Here is a 24,640-nt window from a genome sequence, read left to right as displayed (position 1 = left end):
TCCTACGACATGCAACGCCAATACCAATCAACATATAGATACTAAAAGCCCAATTCCGTCTCACCCCTAATTTGAGGAATGACCAATCATCTGTCACCTAATCAATTTGTATATGGAAGGTTGGGGTTTTTTTTACACAAGGAGATTCTTCCAGCCAAAGTTACTAGTTTCTCCTCCTCCATTTTTGAAACAAAGAGTTAGAAACAGAGTTGTTCGGGTTAGGGTTAGGGTTAGGGATTGCTGGGATTGGTCTGCTCCTTTGGTTGGAAGAACCTTTTTTTGTAAAACTCATTCATACAAAATCCTCAGCTTTTGTTGCTTTGAAAATACAAACCGTTCGGTATGAAATAAGAACCTGTTATCCGAAGGGGTTCTATTGAGCAAGGAGAGTGAAATTTTCTTTCGCCCCATGAATACAATTTCAAACTAATATTTTAAAGTGTCAAAGTACGTGTAGAATTTTTTTTTCCCCAAGCTGCTGCACGATTTGCTTTTTATGTAAGCAGACAAATGGGACAGCCAGCTTAATGCATTCAATTTGCCGAGCTCCGCTCTACGATGACAGCACCCGGAGGGCAGTCAATCTGTGCGTAAACCTGAACACTAAAGCCTCACACTGAACACATCAATGACTGTGTTTTCCCAGCACTTTAGAAAGAAAACTTGACTAAAGCCGGCAAACTAATCACAAATGGAGATTGCTCCAACATTCCATGGTTTTTGGCATTCCGGTGGCTTTATACAGGGCACTTTAACAATTTTCAAAATGACTTGCTTTCAAAACCGACATTATTTTAACGCATTACTGTTGGGAGATTGGTCGATGGTTCCAAGAGCTTAAAATATGTTCGCTTTGCCCATTGTGGTAACAACATTCATTGGAAATCATAAAGTTGCACAATAAGTTGTTTATAAAGTATTGTTTACAAACAACAACAATATGGTGGTATTCCCTACATTTAACCCATCCAGGAGTTTTAAGGTTAACAATGGTGTGCGCTCAGACTAGCATGATGCAAAGTTTCGATGCTCCGAAAGGTAGTGGCAAACCACGACAGGTTTTGCCACCATTCCCTTGCCAAGAGACTGATTTCGACAGGACTGATGCTCTGGACATAGTGCAATCATCATCATTACCCTGTTGGCGTGAAGTGAAAAGCAGGGTTAGGCAATCGGGTGCGTAAGTGTTGCGTACGTGTTGCGTATGTGTGGCGTACGTGTTGCGTATGTGTGGCGTACGTGTCTGCATTTTTAAAATTAATTTTCTCGGCAACCGTTGGTCCGATTGACATGCAATTTTACCATAGGAGTGCCTCCGCCTGTAAATATGTTTATTCATAATTATGACATCATAGGTCACGTGGTATGGACGCCATCTTGGAAAAACTTCACACCTCCATATTTCTGAAACCTCTCCATGGAAAAAAGTAAAGCATGGCTCATTGTCAAGCACTCACCATGGGGAATATGATATGTTAATGATGATGTCATCGGTGCCTTCATTATGACGCCATAATTCGACAAGTATAACGCTTCATCCAATCAGTATGAATTTTTTGGTTGTTGCAACTGTTGGTCTGATGGCCACGAAATTTTCATCATAGGAGCGCCTCCTCCTGTAGAATATTTGAATGATAATTAAGACGTCATAAGTCACGTGGTCTAAGCGCCATCTTGGAAAAACCAAAAAACGTTGTACCTCTACATCTCCAAAACCGCTCCATGGAAAAAATTGAAACGTGGCTCATTGTAAAGAACTCCACATGGGGAATAGGTGTGGTTAAAGATGACGTCATTGGTGCGTCAATTATGACTTCATAATTCGACAGGGACAACACTTAGTCTGAAATTTATTGCATGTGATCTATACAACAATTATATTAGAGAATATAAATTTATGATGTCGTTGCTCACGCGGTCTGGTTGTTAAAGACCGTGAACTTATATAATGCCAATAAATAAACTATGAACCAATTCCTGAAATGTTTTATTACTAAATATTTTTTTTAGCAATGAAGAAATGGACACAGAATTCGAGTTTTAAAAATAAATAAATAAAAGTGTCTTACAGCATTTCTGGCATGCTGAGCATTTTGAAATCCCGTGTTCCATATCCTCAGCATCAGACTTGGTTTTGCTTTGCTGCCTGCGCCGAGAACCGAGAACCGAACCCGTAACATATGAGGAAGCTGGCTAACATCGTCACATCAACTTGGCTTTCTGGGTTAGGTGACCTCCTCTGGGAAGGTTTATGGGAGAGTGCGTCGGAATTGAACCCGTTACACATGGACAGTCGGGTGGCGATGGGGAAGGAAAGGCGAGAGTATATATATTTGAGTCTTTACTTCATTTCAAAAACCACATTTCGTTCAGATGCACACGCGCACGGAGGATGCACGACGGAGATTATTTGATCCTGCAACTTGCACCCGCCACACCCGAAGGTGTTCAATTCAGACGAGTTTCAAAGAAGCCGATGTTAAAGGGAAAATAATTTCCTCCTTTTTGGACTAATCACAAAACGCAAAACCAGAACACCCTGGAGCACCGGACCGCCCTACTCAAACTGAGGATCTCGAAAGAAAGCGGCGACGGATTGACACAAACTTGCTGCAGGGACACACACACACACACAGAGACAGAGACATTTTCCCTTCTCTGGATTGATTATCTGTCCTTGGCTCAAAGCGTAAGGTACTTTACGATGCGTAAACAAAATTAAGATTAATGGGTGCAGCAAATACATTAATTACATTAGTGTAAGCTCTACAGCATAGCTCGTGCTGCAATGGAATATATGTTTGCTTGAATGCTTTAGGGATAGAATTTCAAATTACTTGTGGGGTAGGGTTTCAAAGTTGGTGAATTTAACTTGCTGTGGTTTATATTCTCCGTTTCCCTCGAGGCATGGTGAATGAATCCGAGCCAATCAAGCAATTGTTAAATATTTATACAAGATAAATGTCGTTGTATTTCAGTTCGACATTCATCATTTTGGACCAAACAATGCATCTGTCGTGAGAGGGATCTCGTCGAGCTGTCAAAAAGGTTCTGCCACAGGAAGTGGTTCGCTGACAAAAAGTAATTGAGGTACCTCGGATTGGGTACCGCCCAAAGGCCTAAGCTGTGGGAAACGTATTCTATTCCTGCGAAATGCTGTTCATTGCCTGCATTAATGTACCGTACTCCATGATGCGTCATATTGCTGGCACTCCAGTAAAATGGAGTATTACAGATATATTCGTTGTTGAAATTGAGTTCCATTACAATTGAAAACCAGAATAAGCAAGACGACACTCGCGAAGCGAAAAGCAGGGTTCGGCATTCGGTTGCGTATGTGTGGCGTACGTGCGTGCGGCAAACGTGCGTACGTGTGGCGTGCATGTCTGCATTTTAAAAACTCATTTTCTCAGCAACCGTTGGTCCAATTGACACAAAATTTTACCGCAGGAGCGCCTCCACCTGTAAAATTTTCATTCAAAATTATGACGTCATGGGTCACATGGTACAGGCGCCATCTTGGAAAAACTTTGCACCTCTATATCTCTGAAACCGCTCCATGGAAAACATTGAAACGTGGCTCATTGTAAAGAACTCCGCATGGCGAATAAGTGTTGTTAATGATGACGCCATTGCTGCCTAATTATGACGTCATAATTCGACAGGCACAACGCTCAGTGTGATCAGTTTAAAATTTCTTGAGCGTGATCTACTTAACAATAATATTAGAGAATATAAATTTATGATGTCATCGCTCACGTGGTCTGGTAGCCATATTGGATCAAAGAAAAAAACCCTTCATAAACAGAAGAGTTGGCTCGCACCAAGTTGACTGTGCAGGGTAAGTATTCTATGAATACCAACTAGTTATTAGGGCAATAAGGCCAGAAGAGACATTTGGAAAAAAAAATTTGTGCAAGTATAGTGAACTTAGTATGAAATTTGTGAACAATAAGGAAACCTGCCTTTTTAACCAAGTTTAGCACCTATGTGATCAACTTTTACTCTCTAATGCTATTATTATTATTATTTATGCAGTACTTATTCCTTTTGTGCTCTCTTAGCCTTATAGTTACATATTACCCTGAGCACTAACAATGCTTAGCTCAGTAATGTTTATTGTGAAAATGGAAAAATATATTATTTAAAGGAAAAAAAAATCTTGTGTATACATTCCCAACATGTACAAGTTTGCAATTACGGTGATTTATATGTTTACCACTCGTTTCGTTTTCTATTTCATCCGATTCCTCTCTCGGTTTCTCGGTTTTTCTCCCTCTGTTTTGCTGCTGGTTGGGGGCATTATTCAGGTGGTTGTGTACCTGTGGCAGGGTGCTGGTGAGCTTGGCTCCTTTCCTTCCTTCTGTGTCGAAATATGTGTTGCAGTTAATACCGTGCCCAGCTTTCCATTTGCATTATTAAAAAGCAAATCCTCTTTTTGCATAACCTAAAATATAGTGATTATAGGGAGTAAGTACACATAGTTAAAAGAACATTGCTGATTAACCAGAGGCTAGCAATGATCTATAGTGTTTACACAGCTCTCCGACGACGACGTCTTTTACCAGATTTAAACCAACTCTCTTCTCTGTCTCAGTTTAATTGCATGGCTCTCTCGCTACTCAACTCCATGCTAACAACTCGTCCAACTGTTGCTGGAATAATTTCATAAAAGACTATCTGTGTATAATGGAGCAAGTGCATGTATGTATGTTCAGTATGTATGTGTGTATGTATGTATATGTATGTATGTTATGTATGTATGTATGTATGTTATGTATGTATGTATGTATGTATGTATGTTATGTATGTATGTATGTATGTATGTATGTATGTATGTATGTATGTATGTGTGTGTGTATGTATATGTATGTATGTTATGTATGTATGTATGTATGTTATGTTATGTATGTATGTATGTATGTATGTATGTATGTTATGTATGTATGTATGTATGTATGTATGTATGTGTGTATGTATGTATGTTCTGTATGTATGTATGTATGTGTGCATGTATGTATGTTCAGTATGTATCTATGTATGTATGTATGTTCAGTGTGTATGTATGTATGTATGTATGTTCAGTATGTATGTGTGTATGTATTTATGTATGTTCAGTATGTATGAATGTATGTATATATGTTCAGTATGTTTGTGTGTATGTATGTTCAGTATGTATGTGCGTGTATGTGCGTGTATGTGTATGTATGTATGTATGTATGTATGTATATATGTATGTATGTATGTATGTTCAGTATGTATGTATGTACGTTCAGTATGCATGTATGTGTGTATCTATGTATGTAAGTATGTGGGTGTGTATGTATGTGTGTATGTATGTATGTTCTGTATGTATGTTTGTATGCATGTATTATGTTCAGTGTGTATGTATATGTATGTATGTGTGTATGTATGTATGCATATGTATGTATGTATGTGTATGTATGTATGTATGTATGTATGTATGTTCAGTATGTATGTGCGTGTATGTATGTATGTATGTGTATGTATGTATGTATGTATGTATGTATGTATGTATGTATGTATGTATGTATGTTCAGTATGTATGTGTAAGTATATGTATGTATGTATGTATGTATGTTCAGTATGTATGTGTAAGTTTGTATGTGTGTATGTATGTTCAGTGTGTATGTGTGTATGTATGTATGCATGTATGTATGCTCAGTATGTGTGTCTATGTATATGTATGTATGTGTGTATGTATGTATGTATGTTCAGTATTTATGTATGTACATTCAGTATGCATGTATGTGTGTATCTATGTATGTAAGTATGTGGGTGTGTATGTATGTATGTTCTGTATGTATGTTTGTATGCATGTATTATGTTCAGTGTGTATGTATATGTATGTATGTGTGTATGTATGTATGCGTATGTATGTATGTGTGTATGTATGTATGTACGTGTCATGTACTCCTCCGAGAGGATTTGACCGAGGAAGCTGAAACTCATGGATTGATGAGGGCACCCTGAGGCTATGCACGTGCAAGTTTTGTTTGATTCCATCAGGTTTTGAAAAAAAAACATTCATCGTGGCATTTTCTTCATTTGAGGGGTGGGGGTGGGGATGGAGAGAAGATGATGCAACACCGGCGGAGTTTGGGGGGCAGGGGAGGGCAATGCCCCCACCTTAATTTTTTTCAGTAGTTTACAATTAAGATAAAAACATCCTGTATTTAAACGTGAGTAACAATAATGAACGTAAACTGTTTTTGTGATTTCACGTACACTGTAACTACACTAACAAACGGTAATTTTGGAAGTCAGACCTAGTTACCCATTATTAATATTAAACCCTTGCCCCCCCCCCCCCCCCCCCCCCCAAATAGAGAAGCCAAACTACGCCTATGGCCAATGTAATTGAAATTATCCGAGCTATATAACCACAATATTTTATGTATGCAAATAAGCAGTACGAATGTTTTGACTCCATATACATAACCTGGGTTAACTTTATTACCCTGCTGCTCGAGAAGCGAAAAGCGGGGTTAAGCATTCATGTTTGTACGTGTGCCGTGTGCCGTACGTGTCTGCATTTTAAAAATGCATTTTGTCGGCAACCGTTGGTCCGATTGACACGAAATTTTATCCTAGAACAGCCTCCACCTGTAGCATTTTTTTGTTCAGAAATTATGACGTCATAGGTCACGTGGTACGGACGCCATCTTGGAAAAACGTTACACCTCTACATATCCAAAACCGCTCAATGAGAAAAAATGAAACATGGCTCATTGTCAAGTACTCACCATGGGGAATAAGATATGTTGATGGTGATGTCATCGGTGCCTTAATTATGACGTCATAATTCGACAAGTACAATGCTTGATCTGATCAGTATGAATGAAACAAAAATTCCTCTGCAACTATTAGACCGATGTACACGAAATTTTCAGAATATGTGCGGCTCCTCCTGTGGATTTTAAAATGATAATTATAACGTCATAGGTCACATGGTACAGACGCCATTTGGAAAAAATCGAAAAAAGTTGCACCTCTATATCTCCGAAACCGCTCCATGGGAAAAATTGAAACATAGCTCATTGTCAAGTACTCCCCTTGGGGAATAAGATATGTTGATGATGTCATCGGTGCCTTCGTTATGACGTCATAATTCGACAAGTACAACACTTATCCGATCATTGTTGAGTTTTCTTCTCAGCAGCTGTTGGTCTGATGGGCTGGAAAGTTTTACCACAGGAACACCTCCTCATGTAGAATATTTTAATGATAACTATGATGTCATAGGTAATGTGGTACAGGCGCCATCTTGGAAAAACCGAAAAATGTTGCACCTCTATATCTCCAAACCCACTCCATGGAAAAAATTGAAACATGGCTCATTGTAAATAACTCCATATGGGGAATAGGTGTTGTTAACGATGACGTCATTGGTGCCATAATTATGACGTCATAATTCGACGGGGACAACGCTTAGTCTGATCAGTTTGAAATGTATTGAGCATGATCTATGCAACAATTATATTAGAGAATATAAATTTATGATGTCATCGCTCACATGGTCTGGCAGCCATATTGGATCAAAGGAAAAAAATGTTCAAAAACAGAAGAGTTGGCTCGCACCAATAGTGTAGCAGCATAGCAAACCTGTTGTGCATTTTGTGATACAAGCACCAAATTTGGCACAAATGTACATTAATATGTTGCGAACATTTTCAGATATTGGGCCACTTGAAATTCCGTAATTTTTTTTTTCAAATTTTTTCAAATTTCGTAATTTCAAATTTTTCGGGTGACACCGTCACAATTTCGGTCTTCGAGGCCGGCCGATATAGTGGGGCGGCTTAGCCCAAATATTCAAAAGAATTGTGCATTTTGTGATACAAGCACCAAATTTGGCACAAATGTACATTAATATGTTGCGTTGCGAACATTGTGTGGTCAGCAATGAAGACGAGAGTCTGAATTACATGTATGCAAAAGACCTTGTGAACCAGTGAAGCAAATACACGGGTAAGCATGAATTAAATCTAGGGCATGATATAATTTCCATGATGTTTACCTCTACACTCAATGGTGGAAGGAGGTAATGTTTTGATCCCAGCTTGTCTGTATGTCTGTTTGTCTGTTAGTCCACAAAATTCCAGACAAAGCTTGTAGTAGTGGTAGTTGTAGTGGTAGTGGTGATAACAGAAATTGTTATATAGAACTGAACTTATATTATTATTATATGCAGAAAATAACTTCATTTCTATATGCCCTGCAGTGGACAGGTTAATTGGTTTATGCACTGAAGGGGTCACCCTGGTGTGCACTGCTGTGTTCTGCCTCACTGAGTTGTTCAGGTATGATGTACTCAGCACAAGCTTCCGGTCGGCCCGGAGGTGGGGGTGCGGGGCCTGTCACGGAACGTCAAAACAAACGGCCTGCCGGGGCCGCCCAAAAGTCGGGCGTGAGGGGCGCGTCCACTAATGGAACGCCTCTCGCTTCCCAGATCGAGGGCCACGTGGTCAGGAGAACCTCGTCCCTTCCGGTCACACTTTGCCTATCGGCCGGCCTCGAAGACCGAAATTGTGACGGTGTCACCCGAAAAAATTGAAATTACGAAATTTGAAAAAATTTGAAAAAAAAAATTACGGAATTTCAAGTGGCCCAATATCTGAAAATGTTCGCAACATATTAATGTACATTTGTGCCAAATTTGGTGCTTGTATCACAAAATGCACAATTCTTTTGAATATTTGGGCTAAGCCGCCCCACTACAAGTTGACTGCGCAGGGTAAGTATTCTATGAATACCATCTAGTTTACGGAAGCGATCGAGGCAGTGGTCTGTTGCCTATGCACTGCCCAAATATATGATTGTGTCAGAAGAACGTGTTGCCAGCTTTGAACAAGATCGCCCGTTGGTTGGGTACACTGCTATGGTATTAATAATCATAAAGGTAACAGCATGACCCCCTGGCAGCTCCCTTGGGGAGCAGGTGCTTCTAGTAGAATATAATACTACCTGCTGGCCATCTAAAACTTACTCGACATGTTCCAATCATGTAGTTACCACACACACACAAAAGGAAAAGTGGAGTTGAGCAATTTGTTCACTTTTGTTACTTGCCGGAAAAGATTCCGGCAAGTATGTTGATCTGTTCGTTTGTCTGTCTGTCTGTTTGCAGCACTACGTCTACACCTTTGCACGGAGAATCGCCAAACTTAGCACATGTATTTGTCTTGCCCTGGAATAGACTGTGCCCAATTGATGACGTCATCGGTCACGTGGTTCGGCCGCCATCTTGGGAAAACCGAAAAACTTTGCACCTCTATATCTCCGAAAGTGTTGAACAGAAAAAATTGAGACATGGCTCATTGTAAAGAAGTGTCCATGGGGAATAAAATATGTTAATGATGAGGTCATCAGTCACGTGGTTTGGCCGCCATCTTGGAAAAACCGAAAAACCTTGCACCTCCATATCTCCGAAAGTGCTGAATAGAAAAAATTGAGACATGGCTCATTGTAAAGAACTCTCCATGGGGGAAAACATATGTTAATGAGGACGTCATAGGTCACGTGGTTCGGCCGCCATCCTGGAAAAATCGAAAAATTTAGCACCTCCATATCTCTAAAAGTGCTGAATAGAAAAAATTGAGACATGGCTCATTGTAAAGAACTCTCCATGGGGAATAAAATGTGTTTATGATGACGTTATCGGTCACGTGGTTCGGCCGCCATATTTGTCCTAAATAGCTGATAAAAAAGTAAATTCCGGCAAGTCCTCGGTCTCTGACCGATTTTTCATCTGTCTGTTCTTCTGTCAAACGCCAGTTGATGATTGAGTCGCTTTTTAAAAAATGCCTTTTTACCACATTCAAAACCCTTCCATTCAGCAGTAGTTGGACAAAATATTACGCCATTTTATGTCATTATGACCAATCAAATTTGCCTCTCGTTGACCCCGCCCATGTTCTCTTGTTTCTCAAGACAATGTGGGGTACGGTGTTCTATGAACTCGATAGCGATTGGAATTATCGCACCGAAAGTAATACACAGGGCCATTTGACTGATGATCCACATGAAAACCACCATTTTCGTAACGATGTATTAATACATTGTGTAATTTGATGAAATAAGTACCTTGAAAAACAAAGCATGAAAAATGCTTTTGGGTTGACGTTTGTTTTGTCCCAAGGTGACTTGTTCTTGCAGCATTCGGTGCAATGTTCTGGTGACAGTGACATCCTATTAGAAATCTAACAAATGATTGTGAATTAATAACCTTGCATATTTCATTACCATCCCAATACTTATGGTAATACGGTATACATCAAGCTTTCCCCTCGTTCCCCCCATACTGAACTCCACCACTGTCCAATCATCTGCTCTCTCTCATCTACTACAAACAAGGATCCAGGTCGTCGAGGACACAGCACTCGGATACACCTTAGAAATGGACATGTGTATTTTACATTTAAATAAATTAATAAATGTGTATATTGGAGATGCTCCAGTGTATATAAATAAATTAATAATTCAAGGTGGAATGTAGGTAGAGGTAATGTGTATATAAATAAATAAGTTAAAAGTTGTGTGTTGGTCGTGGAGTTGGTAAAGTGCATATTATTAAATAATGGTTCCTGAAAGGATTTATAATCCTTTGCTATCCTCTCCCACACACACATACACAGACACACGCACGCACACACACACACGCACACACACACGCACACACACACACACACACACACGCACACACACACACACACACACGCACACACACGCACTCACACACACACACACACACACGCACACACACACACGCACACACACACACACACACACACACAGAGACAGACACACACGCACGCACACACACACACACACACACACACACACACACACACAGACAGACACACACGCACGCACACACACACACACACGCACACACACGCACGCACACACACACACACACGCACACACACACACACACACACACACACGTATATATATGTACGGACGCAGACGGATAGGACCCACAATATAAGCCCCCAGCCAGGCCGACGCCCGCTTGTTTGGCTGAAGAGCTCTCGACCTGGTCCCACAATCCTTTGTGCAAGCAATAGTTTAAAACGATCTTTATTTATTTTGTAACGATCAAATTTCCATTTTTGTTACGTGCAGCATGATGCATCCATCACATGACATATACGTGCTGTCCATCCAGTCTTGTCTCTAATTTTTTACCACTAATCACATGGAGAGGAAAAACAAGCAAATAAACAATGGATCGAGTCAAAGTGTCTGGCAGAATGAGTTATTCATTGTGCAGTATGACGTCAGCATCATACAATGCCGAAAAGCTTTCAGAATGATAACGAAATGGAGAACCATTCATGTGCATAGCAAATGAGCCAAGAATGATGCCCTTGGATAGACATGGACGTGCTTTAGACAAATTAAACGTTTTATACCATCTCATCCAGTGTGTGTGTGTGTGCATGTGTGTGTGCGTGTGTGTGTGTGTGTGTGTGTGTGTGTGTGCGCGCGTGTGTATGTGTGCGCGTGTGGTGTGTGTGTGTGGTGTGTGTGTGTGTGTGCGTGTGTGTGTGTGTGTGTGCGTGTGTGTGCGTGTGTGTGTGTGTGTGTGCGTGCATTCGTGTGTGTGTGCGCGTGTGGTGTGTGTCGTGTGTGTGTATGTGTGTCCGTGTGGTGTGTGTGTGTGGTGTGCATGTGTGTGTGCGTGTGTGTGTGTGTGGTGTCTGTGTATGTGTGTGCGTGTGGTGTGTGTGGTGTGTGTGTGTGCGTGTGTGTGTGTGTGTGCGTGTGTGTGTGTGTGTGTGGTGTGTGTGTGGTGTGTGTGCGTGTGGTGTGTGTGTGTGTGGTGTCTGTGTATGTGTGTGCGTGTGGTGTGTGTGTGTGGTGTGTGTGTGTGCGTGTGTGTGTGTGTGCGTGTGTGTGTGTGTGTGTGGTGTGTGTGTGTGCGTGTGTGTGTGCGTGTGTGTGTGTGTGGTGTGTGTGTGTGTGTGTGTGTGCGTGTGTATGTGTGTGCGTGTGGTGTGTGTGTGTGGTGTGTGTGTGTGCGTGTGCGTGTGTGTGTGCGTGTGTGTGTGTGCGTGCGTGTGTCTGTGTATGTGTGTGCGTGTGGTGTGTGTGTGTGTGGTGTCTGTGTATGTGTGCGCGTGTGGTGTGTGTGTGTGGTGTGTGTGTGTGTGTGTGTGCGTGTGTGTGTGTACTGCACAGTGCTAATAAGTTTGCAATCTTTACACATCATATGCACAACTCCAAATCGGTCTCATTAATTATCCAGAAATTATTAATTATCATGATATTTAATGAGTTGCAAGCGATGAAGCACAGAAATTTTAAGCGATATCTTTAACATCCACCCACTAACTATAAATGCTGGTAGATGGTATACTTGGTCAAATGTCCATCCGAGGGATGGCACACGCACTGATGCCTCAACCTGCCTGTGCTACACCAGGATGGCAGTTTGTACCTGGGTTGAGATTCAAATCCAGGCTAGAGAGTTCAGAGGGGACTACGCACACCTCAAGACTCCCCTGCCAGCTCAGAAAGCATCATGTACTTATTGAACATGTTTTTTTATTTTTGCTTTAAATCTTTGGGTTTTTTATTATTATTATTCTTTCTTTGTGCGCACGTAATCTTATTTCTCCTCCAGATGTACTTTGGAACATTAGCTTTTTAATTAACTGCCTTTTAATAAATGCACCATTCCCAATACAAAACGATGGTACTGCAAGGACATGACCCTTTTAACAATAACAATCCTTTATTTTAGGAAGAGAGATACCAAGTGAATTGCTGCATATTTGGGGTTTTTCCAGGATAACTCATATATGTTCAGGTTTTTGAAAGCATCTTCTAGTTGTTGGGTGAGGCCAGGAAACGCTTTGAGGTTTTCCGGTCCATGGGTAGCCCGTTGTGCTGCAAATCTCATTGTGGAACAGGCCAGCAACCACCAAATGAATCGTTTGTTGCATAAGCTGCTGTAAGAGGCCCTGTGTTGGTTGGAGCCAATCCCACCCTGTTCAATCGGAGACGTATAACTGTGGTTAATAGCACTGCAGAGCATTATTGCAGTTGAAACGGTTGTCTTATTGTTGTTGACACCTTGGCTGCGCAAAATAAAACATTGTTGATTCATCTTATAACAATAGCTAGATTATAAAAAAAAATGTTAGCTCTTTCACGAGCCTCGATCTTGTATACAAAAAAAAAAAATACATATTTGAATAAACGCAGGTTCAACAACACCCTCATTGTTACCGACTATTACATTGTATGAATATTGTCATTATTATCATTCCGATTATAATTGCTAAATCTCATGGTACCTCCCTGTTGTGCCAAGGTTGTTGATTTAACCACCACATGTAATCTCATGGTACCTCCCTGTTGTGCCAAGGTTGTTGATTGAACCACCACATGTAATCTCATGGTACCTCCCTGTTGCGCCAAGGTTGTTGATTTAACCACCACATGTAATCTCATGGTACCTCCCTGTTGTGCCAAGGTTGTTGATTTAACAACCACATGTAATCTCATGGTACCTCCCTGTTGCGCCAAGGTTGTTGATTTAACCAACCCCTTGTAATCTCATGGTACCTCCCTGTTGTGCCAAGGTTGTTGATTTAACCACCACATGTAATCTCACGGTACCTCCCTGTTGCGCCAAGGTTGTTGATTGAACCAACCCCTTGTAATCTCATGGTACCTCCCTGTTGTGCCAAGGTTGTTGATTTAACCACCACATGTAATCTCATGGTACCTCCCTGTTGTGCCAAGGTTGTTGATTTAACCACCACATGTAATCTCATGGTACCTCCCTGTTGCGCCAAGGTTGTTGATTGAACCAACCCCTTGTAATCTCATGGTACCTCCCTGTTGCGCCAAGGTTGTTGATTTAACCACCACATGTAATCTCATGGTACCTCCCTGTTGTGCCAAGGTTGTTGATTTAATCACCACATGTAATCTCATGGTACCTCCCTGTTGCGCCAAGGTTGTTGATTTAACCACCACATGTAATCTCATGGTACCTCCCTGTTGTGCCAAAGTTGTTGATTGAACCACCACATGTAATCTCATGGTACCTCCCTGTTGTGCCAAGGTTGTTGATTTAATCACCACATGTAATCTCATGGTACCTCCCTGTTGCGCCAAGGTTGTTGATTTAACCACCACATGTAATCTCATGGTACCTCCCTGTTGCACCAAAGTTGTTGATTGAACCAACCCCTTGTAATCTCATGGTACCTCCCTGTTGCGCCAAGGTTGTTGATTGAACCAACCCCTTGTAATCTCATGGTACCTCCCTGTTGTGCCAAGGTTGTTGATTTAACCACCACATGTAATCTCATGGTACCTCCCTGTTGCGCCAAGGTTGTTGATTTAACCACCACATGTAATCTCATGGTACCTCCCTGTTGTGCCAAGGTTGTTGATTTAACCACCACATGTAATCTCATGGTACCTCCCTGTTGCACCAAGGTTGTTGATTGAACCAACCCCTTGTAATCTCATGGTACCTCCCTGTTGTGCCAAGGTTGTTGATTTAACCACCACATGTAATCTCATGGTACCTCCCTGTTGTGCCAAGGTTGTTGATTTAATCACCACATGTAATCTCATGGTACCTCCCTGTTGTGCCAAGGTTGTTGATTTAATCACCACATGTAATCTCATGGTACCTCCCTGTTGCGCCAAGGTTGTTGATTGAACCACCACATGTAATCTCATGGTACCTCCCTGTTGCACCAAAGTTGTTGATTTAACCACCACATGTAATCTCATGGTACCTCCCTGTTGCGCCAAGGTTGTTGATTTAACCACCACATGTAATCTCATGGTACCTCCCTGTTGCACCAAAGTTGTTGATTTAACCACCACATGTAATCTCATGGTACCTCCCTGTTGCGCCAAGGTTGTTGATTTAACCACCACATGTAATCTCATGGTACCTCCCTGTTGCGCCAAGGTTGTTGATTTAACCACCACATGTAATCTCATGGTACCTCCCTGTTGTGCCAAGGTTGTTGATTTAACCACCACATGTAATCTCACGGTACCTCCCTGTTGCGCCAAGGTTGTTGATTTAACCACCACATGTAATCTCATGGTACCTCCCTGTTGTGCCAAGGTTGTTGATTTAACCACCACATGTAATCTCATGGTACCTCCCTGTTGCGCCAAGGTTGTTGATTGAACCACCACATGTAATCTCATGGTACCTCCCTGTTGCACCAAGGTTGTTGATTTAACCACCACATGTAATCTCATGGTACCTCCCTGTTGCGCCAAGGTTGTTGATTTAATCACCCCTTGTAATCTCATGGTACCTCCCTGTTGCACCAAAGTTGTTGATTTAACCACCACATGTAATCTCATGGTACCTCCCTGTTGCGCCAAGGTTGTTGATTTAACCACCACATGTAATCTCATGGTACCTCCCTGTTGCGCCAAGGTTGTTGATTTAATCACCCCTTGTAATCTCATGGTACCTCCCTGTTGCACCAAAGTTGTTGATTTAACCACCACATGTAATCTCATGGTACCTCCCTGTTGCACCAAAGTTGTTGATTTAACCACCACATGTAATCTCATGGTACCTCCCTGTTGCGCCAAGGTTGTTGATTTAACCACCACATGTAATCTCATGGTACCTCCCTGTTGTACCAAGGTTGTTGATTTAACAACCACATGTAATCTCATGGTACCTCCCTGTTGCACCAAGGTTGTTGATTTAACAACCACATGTAATCTCATGGTACCTCCCTGTTGCACCAAGGTTGTTGATTTAACACCACATGTAATCTCATGGTACCCCCTGTTGCACCAAGGTTGTTGATTTAACAACCACATGTAATCTCATGGTACCTCCCTGTTGCACCAAGGTTGTTGATTTAACAACCACATGTAATCTCATGGTACCTCCCTGTTGCACCAAGGTTGTTGATTTAACAACCACATGTAATCTCATGGTACCTCCCTGTTGCACCAAGGTTGTTGATTTAACCACCACATGTAATCTCATGGTACCTCCCTGTTGCACCAAGGTTGTTGATTTAACCACCAGATGTGATCTCATGGTACCTCCCTGTTGCACCAAGGTTGTTGATTTAACCACCACATGTAATCTCATGGTACCTCCCTGTTGCACCAAGGTTGTTGATTTAACCACCACATGTAATCTCATGGTACCTCCCTGTTGCACCAAAGTTGTTGATTTAACCACCACATGTAATCTCATGGTACCTCCCTGTTGCGCCAAGGTTGTTGATTGAACCAACCCCTTGTAATCTCATGGTACCTCCCTGTTGTGCCAAGGTTGTTGATTTAATCACCACATGTAATCTCATGGTACCTCCCTGTTGCGCCAAGGTTGTTGATTTAACCACCACATGTAATCTCATGGTACCTCCCTGTTGCACCAAAGTTGTTGATTGAACCAACCCCTTGTAATCTCATGGTACCTCCCTGTTGCGCCAAGGTTGTTGATTGAACCAACCCCTTGTAATCTCATGGTACCTCCCTGTTGTGCCAAGGTTGTTGATTTAACCACCACATGTAATCTCATGGTACCTCCCTGTTGCGCCAAGGTTGTTGATTGAACCAACCCCTTGTAATCTCATGGTACCTCCCTGTTGTGCCAAGGTTGTTGATTTAACCACCACATGTAATCTCATGGTACCTCCCTGTTGCGCCAAGGTTGTTGATTGAACCAACCCCTTGTAATCTCATGGTACCTCCCTGTTGTGCCAAGGTTGTTGATTTAATCACCACATGTAATCTCATGGTACCTCCCTGTTGTGCCAAGGTTGTTGATTTAACCACCACATGTAATCTCATGGTACCTCCCTGTTGTGCCAAGGTTGTTGATTTAACCACCACATGTAATCTCATGGTACCTCCCTGTTGTGCCAAGGTTGTTGATTTAATCACCACATGTAATCTCATGGTACCTCCCTGTTGCGCCAAGGTTGTTGATTTAACCACCACATGTAATCTCATGGTACCTCCCTGTTGTGCCAAGGTTGTTGATTTAATCACCACATGTAATCTCATGGTAACTCCCTGTTGCGCCAAGGTTGTTGATTGAACCACCACATGTAATCTCATGGTACCTCCCTGTTGCACCAAAGTTGTTGATTTAACCACCACATGTAATCTCATGGTACCTCCCTGTTGCGCCAAGGTTGTTGATTTAACCACCACATGTAATCTCATGGTACCTCCCTGTTGCACCAAAGTTGTTGATTTAACCACCACATGTAATCTCATGGTACCTCCCTGTTGCGCCAAGGTTGTTGATTTAACCACCACATGTAATCTCATGGTACCTCCCTGTTGCGCCAAGGTTGTTGATTTAACCACCACATGTAATCTCATGGTACCTCCCTGTTGTGCCAAGGTTGTTGATTTAACCACCACATGTAATCTCACGGTACCTCCCTGTTGCGCCAAGGTTGTTGATTTAACCACCACATGTAATCTCATGGTACCTCCCTGTTGTGCCAAGGTTGTTGATTTAACCACCACATGTAATCTCATGGTACCTCCCTGTTGCGCCAAGGTTGTTGATTGAACCACCACATGTAATCTCATGGTACCTCCCTGTTGCACCAAGGTTGTTGATTTAACCACCACATGTAATCTCATGGTACCTCCCTGTTGCACCAAAGTTGTTGATTTAACCACCACATGTAATCTCATGGTACCTCCCTGTTGCGCCAAGGTTGTTGATTTAATCACCCCTTGTAATCTCATGGTACCTCCCTGTTGCACCAAAGTTGTTGATTTAACCACCACATGTAATCTCATGGTACCTCCCTGTTGCGCCAAGGTTGTTGATTTAATCACCCCTTGTAATCTCATGGTACCTCCCTGTTGCACCAAAGTTGTTGATTTAACCACCACATGTAATCTCATGGTACCTCCCTGTTGCACCAAAGTTGTTGATTTAACCACCACATGTAATCTCATGGTACCTCCCTGTTGCGCCAAGGTTGTTGATTTAACCACCACATGTAATCTCATGGTACCTCCCTGTTGTACCAAGGTTGTTGATTTAACAACCACATGTAATCTCATGGTACCTCCCTGTTGCACCAAGGTTGTTGATTTAACAACCACATGTAATCTCATGGTACCTCCCTGTTGCACCAAGGTTGTTGATTTAACACCACATGTAATCTCATGGTACCCCCTGTTGCACCAAGGTTGTTGATTTAACAACCACATGTAATCTCATGGTACCTCCCTGTTGCACCAAGGTTGTTGATTTAACAACCACATGTAATCTCATGGTACCTCCCTGTTGCACCAAGGTTGTTGATTTAATCACCACATGTAATCTCATGGTACCTCCCTGTTGCACCAAAGTTGTTGATTTAATCACCACATGTAATCTCATGGTACCTCCCTGTTGCGCCAAGGTTGTTGATTTAATCACCCCTTGTAATCTCATGGTACCTCCCTGTTGCACCAAAGTTGTTGATTTAACCACCACATGTAATCTCATGGTACCTCCCTGTTGCGCCAAGGTTGTTGATTTAACCACCACATGTAATCTCATGGTACCTCCCTGTTGCACCAAAGTTGTTGATTTAACCACCACATGTAATCTCATGGTACCTCCCTGTTGCGCCAAGGTTGTTGATTTAATCACCACATGTAATCTCATGGTACCTCCCTGTTGCACCAAAGTTGTTGATTTAACCACCACATGTAATCTCATGGTACCGCCCTGTTGCACCAAGGTTGTTGATTTAACCACCACATGTAATCTCATGGTACCTCCCTGTTGCGCCAAGGTTGTTGATTTAATCACCCCTTGTAATCTCATGGTACCTCCCTGTTGCACCAAAGTTGTTGATTTAACCACCACATGTAATCTCATGGTACCTCCCTGTTGCGCCAAGGTTGTTGATTTAACCACCACATGTAATCTCATGGTACCTCCCTGTTGCGCCAAGGTTGTTGATTTAATCACCCCTTGTAATCTCATGGTACCTCCCTGTTGCGCCAAGGTTGTTGATTTAACCACCACATGTAATCTCATGGTACCTCCCTGTTGCACCAAAGTTGTTGATTTAACCACCACATGTAATCTCATGGTACCTCCCTGTTGCACCAAAGTTGTTGATTTAACCACCACATGTAATCTCATGGTACCTCCCTGTTGCGCCAAGGTTGTTGATTTAACCACCACATGTAATCTCATGGTACCTCCCTGTTGTACCAAGGTTGTTGATTTAACAACCACATGTAATCTCATGGTACCTCCCTGTTGCACCAAGGTTGTTGATTTAACAACCACATGTAATCTCATGGTACCTCCCTGTTGCACCAAGGTTGTTGATTTAACACCACATGTAATCTCATGGTACCCCCTGTTGCACCAAGGTTGTTGATTTAACAACCACATGTAATCTCATGGTACCTCCCTGTTGCACCAAGGTTGTTGATTTAACAACCACATGTAATCTCATGGTACCTCCCTGTTGCACCAAGGTTGTTGATTTAACAACCACATGTAATCTCATGGTACCTCCCTGTTGCACCAAGGTTGTTGATTTAACCACCACATGTAATCTCATGGTACCTCCCTGTTGCACCAAGGTTGTTGATTTAACCACCAGATGTGATCTCATGGTACCTCCCTGTTGCACCAAGGTTGTTGATTTAACCACCACATGTAATCTCATGGTACCTCCCTGTTGCACCAAGGTTGTTGATTTAACCACCACATGTAATCTCATGGTACCTCCCTGTTGCACCAAGGTTGTTGATTTAACCACCAGATGTGATCTCATGGTACCTCCCTGTTGTGCCAAGGTTGTTGATTTAACCACCAGATTTGTAATCTCATGGTATCTTCCTGTTGTGCAAAGGTTGTTGATTTAACCATTAGTTGTAATTTCTCCAAGTCCACACCTTTGGTCTGTTTTCCTCAGGTTTCCATCCAGTCTCCAGCCCCCTTCTGCATCGGAATCCAGCCTGAGCTGGTGGCCCGTGCCATGTGGACCTTCCAGTACAGAGAGAATTTCAGATTTGGTAGAAGGAGAGGAAGGGAGGATTAACCGCAAGCTCCTGCCCGGTAATCTTGGCAAATGGGATTCACTTTGTAAGATGTACAAAGGATCTATATAGACACACGCACTCACGCACACTGACACATGACCACAGACAATGGGTCTGCCAACATGTTCGTCTCATTCATCTGGCATTTTCAACCTGGTCTCTTTAACCGTCTATTTCCATCTCTTTTGTTTCCGTAATCAACCATCAAACCACGACAACCACAATTTCCTCAGATTATGTTTCTGGAGGTTGTGGTTTCAGGGAATCTTAGGGGATCATAGACGGGAGTGTTGGGGTTAATTTACGAGTTACGATTAAATGAAAGTGATGGGGGAAGCTGCAGAGGTTTCATGAACGTTTGCTTCGTGGGAAGATTCCTTTGCCATAAATCCCAGCAGATGCGGTTAGAGAATCCGCACAGCTCATTCCAAAAAATTTGATCCTCACAAGCAAATGCATATGGTGTGGGGGAATTCCAGCACCACTCCGTCAGAGGGTAAGGTATGTTGGTCGTACTGTGGGTCTTCGTTTACTCGTGGATGCTGGAGTTATTCTAAAATGCATTCGTGTCAATTCCCTGGAATTTTCGAGATCATTTTGGGTCTCTTTAATAGACTTTCCCACCTCGTAAGAGGCCTGGACCATTAGGTCAGTGGCTTTATGAAGCTTGAATGTTACATGTGAGTGGGTCTCCAACAAGAAATGTAAATGTTATCATTCATCACGTGAGCCTTGTCTGGTCTGTGCCCTGTACCTCGGTGGCCAATTTCATCCGGTTTGTGACGAGTCGGACATCATTTGCTTTCTTTTTGAAAAAAAATCTCTCCAAATTATTCCTTATTCTGAAAAATCTCTCCAAATCATTCCTTATTCTGAAATATCTCTCCAATTCATTCCTTATTCTGAAAAATCTCTCCAATTCATTCCTTATTCTGAAAAATCTCTCCAAATCATTCCTTATTCTGAAATATCTATCCAAATCATTCCTTATTCTGAAATATCTCTCCAAATCATTCGTTATTCTGAAAAATCTCTCCAAATCATTCCTTATTCTGAAAAATCTCTCCAATTCATTCCTTATTCTGAAATATCTATCCAAATCATTCCTTATTCTGAAATATCTCTCCAAATCATTCGTTATTCTGAAATATCTATCCAAATCATTCCTTATACTGAAAAATCTCTCCAAATCATTCCTTATTCTGAAAAATCTCTCCAAATCATTCGTTATTCTGAAATATCTCTCCAAATCATTCCTTATACTGAAAAATCTCTCCAAATCATTCGTTATTCTGAAATATCTCTCCAAATCATTCCTTATACTGAAAAATCTCTCCAAATCATTCCTTATTCTGAAAAATCTCTCCAAATCATTCGTTATTCTGAAATATCTCTCCAAATCATTCCTTATACTGAAAAATCTCTCCAAATCATTCGTTATTCTGAAATATCTCTCCAAATCATTCCTTATACTGAAAAATCTCTCCAAATCATTCCTTATTCTGAAAAATCTCTCCAAATCATTCGTTATTCTGAAATATCTCTCCAAATCATTCCTTATACTGAAAAATCTCTCCAAATCATTCCTTATTCTGAAAAATCTCTCCAAATCATTCCTTATTCTGAAAAATCTCTCCAATTCATTCCTTATTCTGAAATATCTCTTCAAATCATTCCTTATACTGAAAAATCTCTCCAAATCATTCCTTATTCTGAAATATCTCTCCAATTCATTCGTTATTCTGAAATATCTCTCCAAATCATTCCTTATTCTGAAATATCTCTCCAAATCATTCCTTATTCTGAAAAATCTCTCCAATTCATTCGTTATTCTGAAATATCTCTCCAAATCATTCCTTATTCTGAAATATCTCTCCAAATCATTCCTTATACTGAAAAATCTCTCCAAATCATTCGTTATTCTGAAATATCTCTCCAAATCATTCCTTATACTGAAAAATCTCTCCAAATCATTCGTTATTCTGAAATATCTCTCCAAATCATTCCTTATTCTGAAAAATCTCTCCAAATCATTCCTTATACTGAAAAATCTCTCCAAATCATTCCTTATACTGAAAAATCTCTCCAAATCATTCGTTATTCTGAAATATCTCTCCAAATCATTCCTTATACTGAAAAATCTCTCCAAATCATTCGTTATTCTGAAATATCTCTCCAAATCATTCGTTATTCTGAAAAATCTCTCCAAATCATTCCTTATTCTGAAAAATCTCTCCAATTCATTCCTTATTCTGAAATATCTATCCAAATCATTCCTTATTCTGAAATATCTCTCCAAATCATTCGTTATTCTGAAATATCTATCCAAATCATTCCTTATACTGAAAAATCTCTCCAAATCATTCGTTATTCTGAAATATCTCTCCAAATCATTCCTTATACTGAAAAATCTCTCCAAATCATTCCTTATTCTGAAAAATCTCTCCAAATCATTCGTTATTCTGAAATATCTCTCCAAATCATTCCTTATACTGAAAAATCTCTCCAAATCATTCGTTATTCTGAAATATCTCTCCAAATCATTCCTTATACTGAAAAATCTCTCCAAATCATTCCTTATTCTGAAAAATCTCTCCAAATCATTCGTTATTCTGAAATATCTCTCCAAATCATTCCTTATACTGAAAAATCTCTCCAAATCATTCCTTATTCTGAAAAATCTCTCCAAATCATTCCTTATTCTGAAAAATCTCTCCAATTCATTCCTTATTCTGAAATATCTCTCCAAATCATTCCTTATACTGAAAAATCTCTCCAAATCATTCCTTATTCTGAAATATCTCTCCAATTCATTCGTTATTCTGAAATATCTCTCCAAATCATTCCTTATTCTGAAATATCTCTCCAAATCATTCCTTATTCTGAAAAATCTCTCCAATTCATTCGTTATTCTGAAATATCTCTCCAAATCATTCCTTATTCTGAAATATCTCTCCAAATCATTCCTTATACTGAAAAATCTCTCCAAATCATTCGTTATTCTGAAATATCTCTCCAAATCATTCCTTATACTGAAAAATCTCTCCAAATCATTCGTTATTCTGAAATATCTCTCCAAATCATTCCTTATACTGAAAAATCTCTCCAAATCATTCCTTATTCTGAAAAATCTCTCCAAATCATTCGTTATTCTGAAATATCTCTCCAAATCATTCCTTATACTGAAAAATCTCTCCAAATCATTCCTTATTCTGAAAAATCTCTCCAATTCATTCCTTATTCTGAAATATCTCTCCAAATCATTCCTTATACTGAAAAATCTCTCCAAATCATTCCTTATTCTGAAAAATCTCTCCAATTCATTCGTTATTCTGAAATATCTCTCCAAATCATTCCTTATTCTGAAATATCTCTCCAAATCATTCCTTATACTGAAAAATCTCTCCAAATCATTCCTTATTCTGAAATATCTCTGCAAATCATTCCTTATTCTGAAATATCTCTCCAAATCATTCCTTATTCTGAAAAATCTCTCCAAATCATTCCTTATTCTGAAATATCTCTCCAAATCATTCCTTATTCTGAAAAATCTCTCCAAATCATTCCTTATTCTGAAAAATCTCTCCAATTCATTCCTTATTCTGAAAAATCTCTCCAATTCATTCCTTATTCTGAAAAATCTCTCCAAATCATTCCTTATTCTGAAAAATCTCTCCAAATCATTCCTTATTCTGAAAAATCTCTCCAATTCATTCCTTATTCTGAAATATCTCTCCAAATCATTCCTTATTCTGAAATATCTCTCCAAATCATTCCTTATACTGAAAAATCTCTCCAAATCATTCCTTATTCTGAAATATCTCTCCAAATCATATTCTGAAAAATCACTCCAAATCATTCCTTATTCTGAAAAATCTCTCCAAATCATTCCTTATTCTGAAAAATCTCTCCAAATCATTCCTTATTCAAAAAAATCTCTCCAAATCATTCCTTATTCTGAAATAGCTCTCCAAATCATTCCTTATTCTGAAATATCTCTCTAAATCATTCCTTATTCTGAAATATCTCTCCAAATCATTCCTTATTCTGAAAATCTCTCCAAATCATTCCTTATTCTGAAATATCTCCCCAAATCATTCCTTATTCTGAAAAATCTCTCCAAATCATTCCTTATTCCGAAATATCTCTCCAAATCATTCCTTATTCTGAAATATCTCTAAATCATTCCTTATTCTGAAAAATCTCTCCAAATCATTAATTATTCTGAAATATCTCTCCAAATTATTCCTTATTCTGAAATATCTCTCCAAATCATTCCTTATTCTGAAATATCTATCCAAATCATTCCTTATTCTGAAAAATCTCTCCAAATCATTCGTTATTCTGAAATATCTCTCCAAATCATTCCTTATACTGAAAAATCTCTCCAAATCATTCCTTATTCTGAAAAATCTCTCCAAATCATTCCTTATTCTGAAAAATCTCTCCAATTCATTCCTTATTCTGAAATATCTCTCCAAATCATTGCTTATACTGAAAAATCTCTCCAAATCATTCCTTATTCTGAAAAATCTCTCCAATTCATTCGTTATTCTGAAAT

The 24,640-nt window shown here is 40.3% G+C and overlaps 1 protein-coding gene across 7 annotated transcripts in view; it reads left to right on the top strand.

Annotated features, from left to right (window-relative positions):
* LOC137434176 (semaphorin-6D) overlaps positions 1-24,640 on the top strand; it is a 512,865-nt gene that overhangs the window by 314,847 nt on the left and 173,378 nt on the right. For 3 of the 7 annotated variants that reach the window (XM_068126919.2, XM_068126917.2, XM_068126918.2), the window contains one exon: positions 19,953-20,095. The exons of the other annotated variants lie outside the window; for them this stretch is intronic. The gene's annotated coding sequence lies outside the window, so the exon portion shown is untranslated. The remainder of the gene's footprint in view (positions 1-19,952; positions 20,096-24,640) is intronic. 7 annotated transcript variants of the gene reach the window in all.

This window comes from Myxine glutinosa, chromosome 10 (assembly GCF_964187855.1).
Source record: "Myxine glutinosa chromosome 10, kmMyxGlut1.1, whole genome shotgun sequence".
Classification (NCBI taxonomy): Eukaryota; Metazoa; Chordata; class Myxini; order Myxiniformes; family Myxinidae; genus Myxine; species Myxine glutinosa.
Note: the sequence above shows the minus strand (reverse complement) of the source record. Positions and strands in the feature narration are given on the sequence as shown.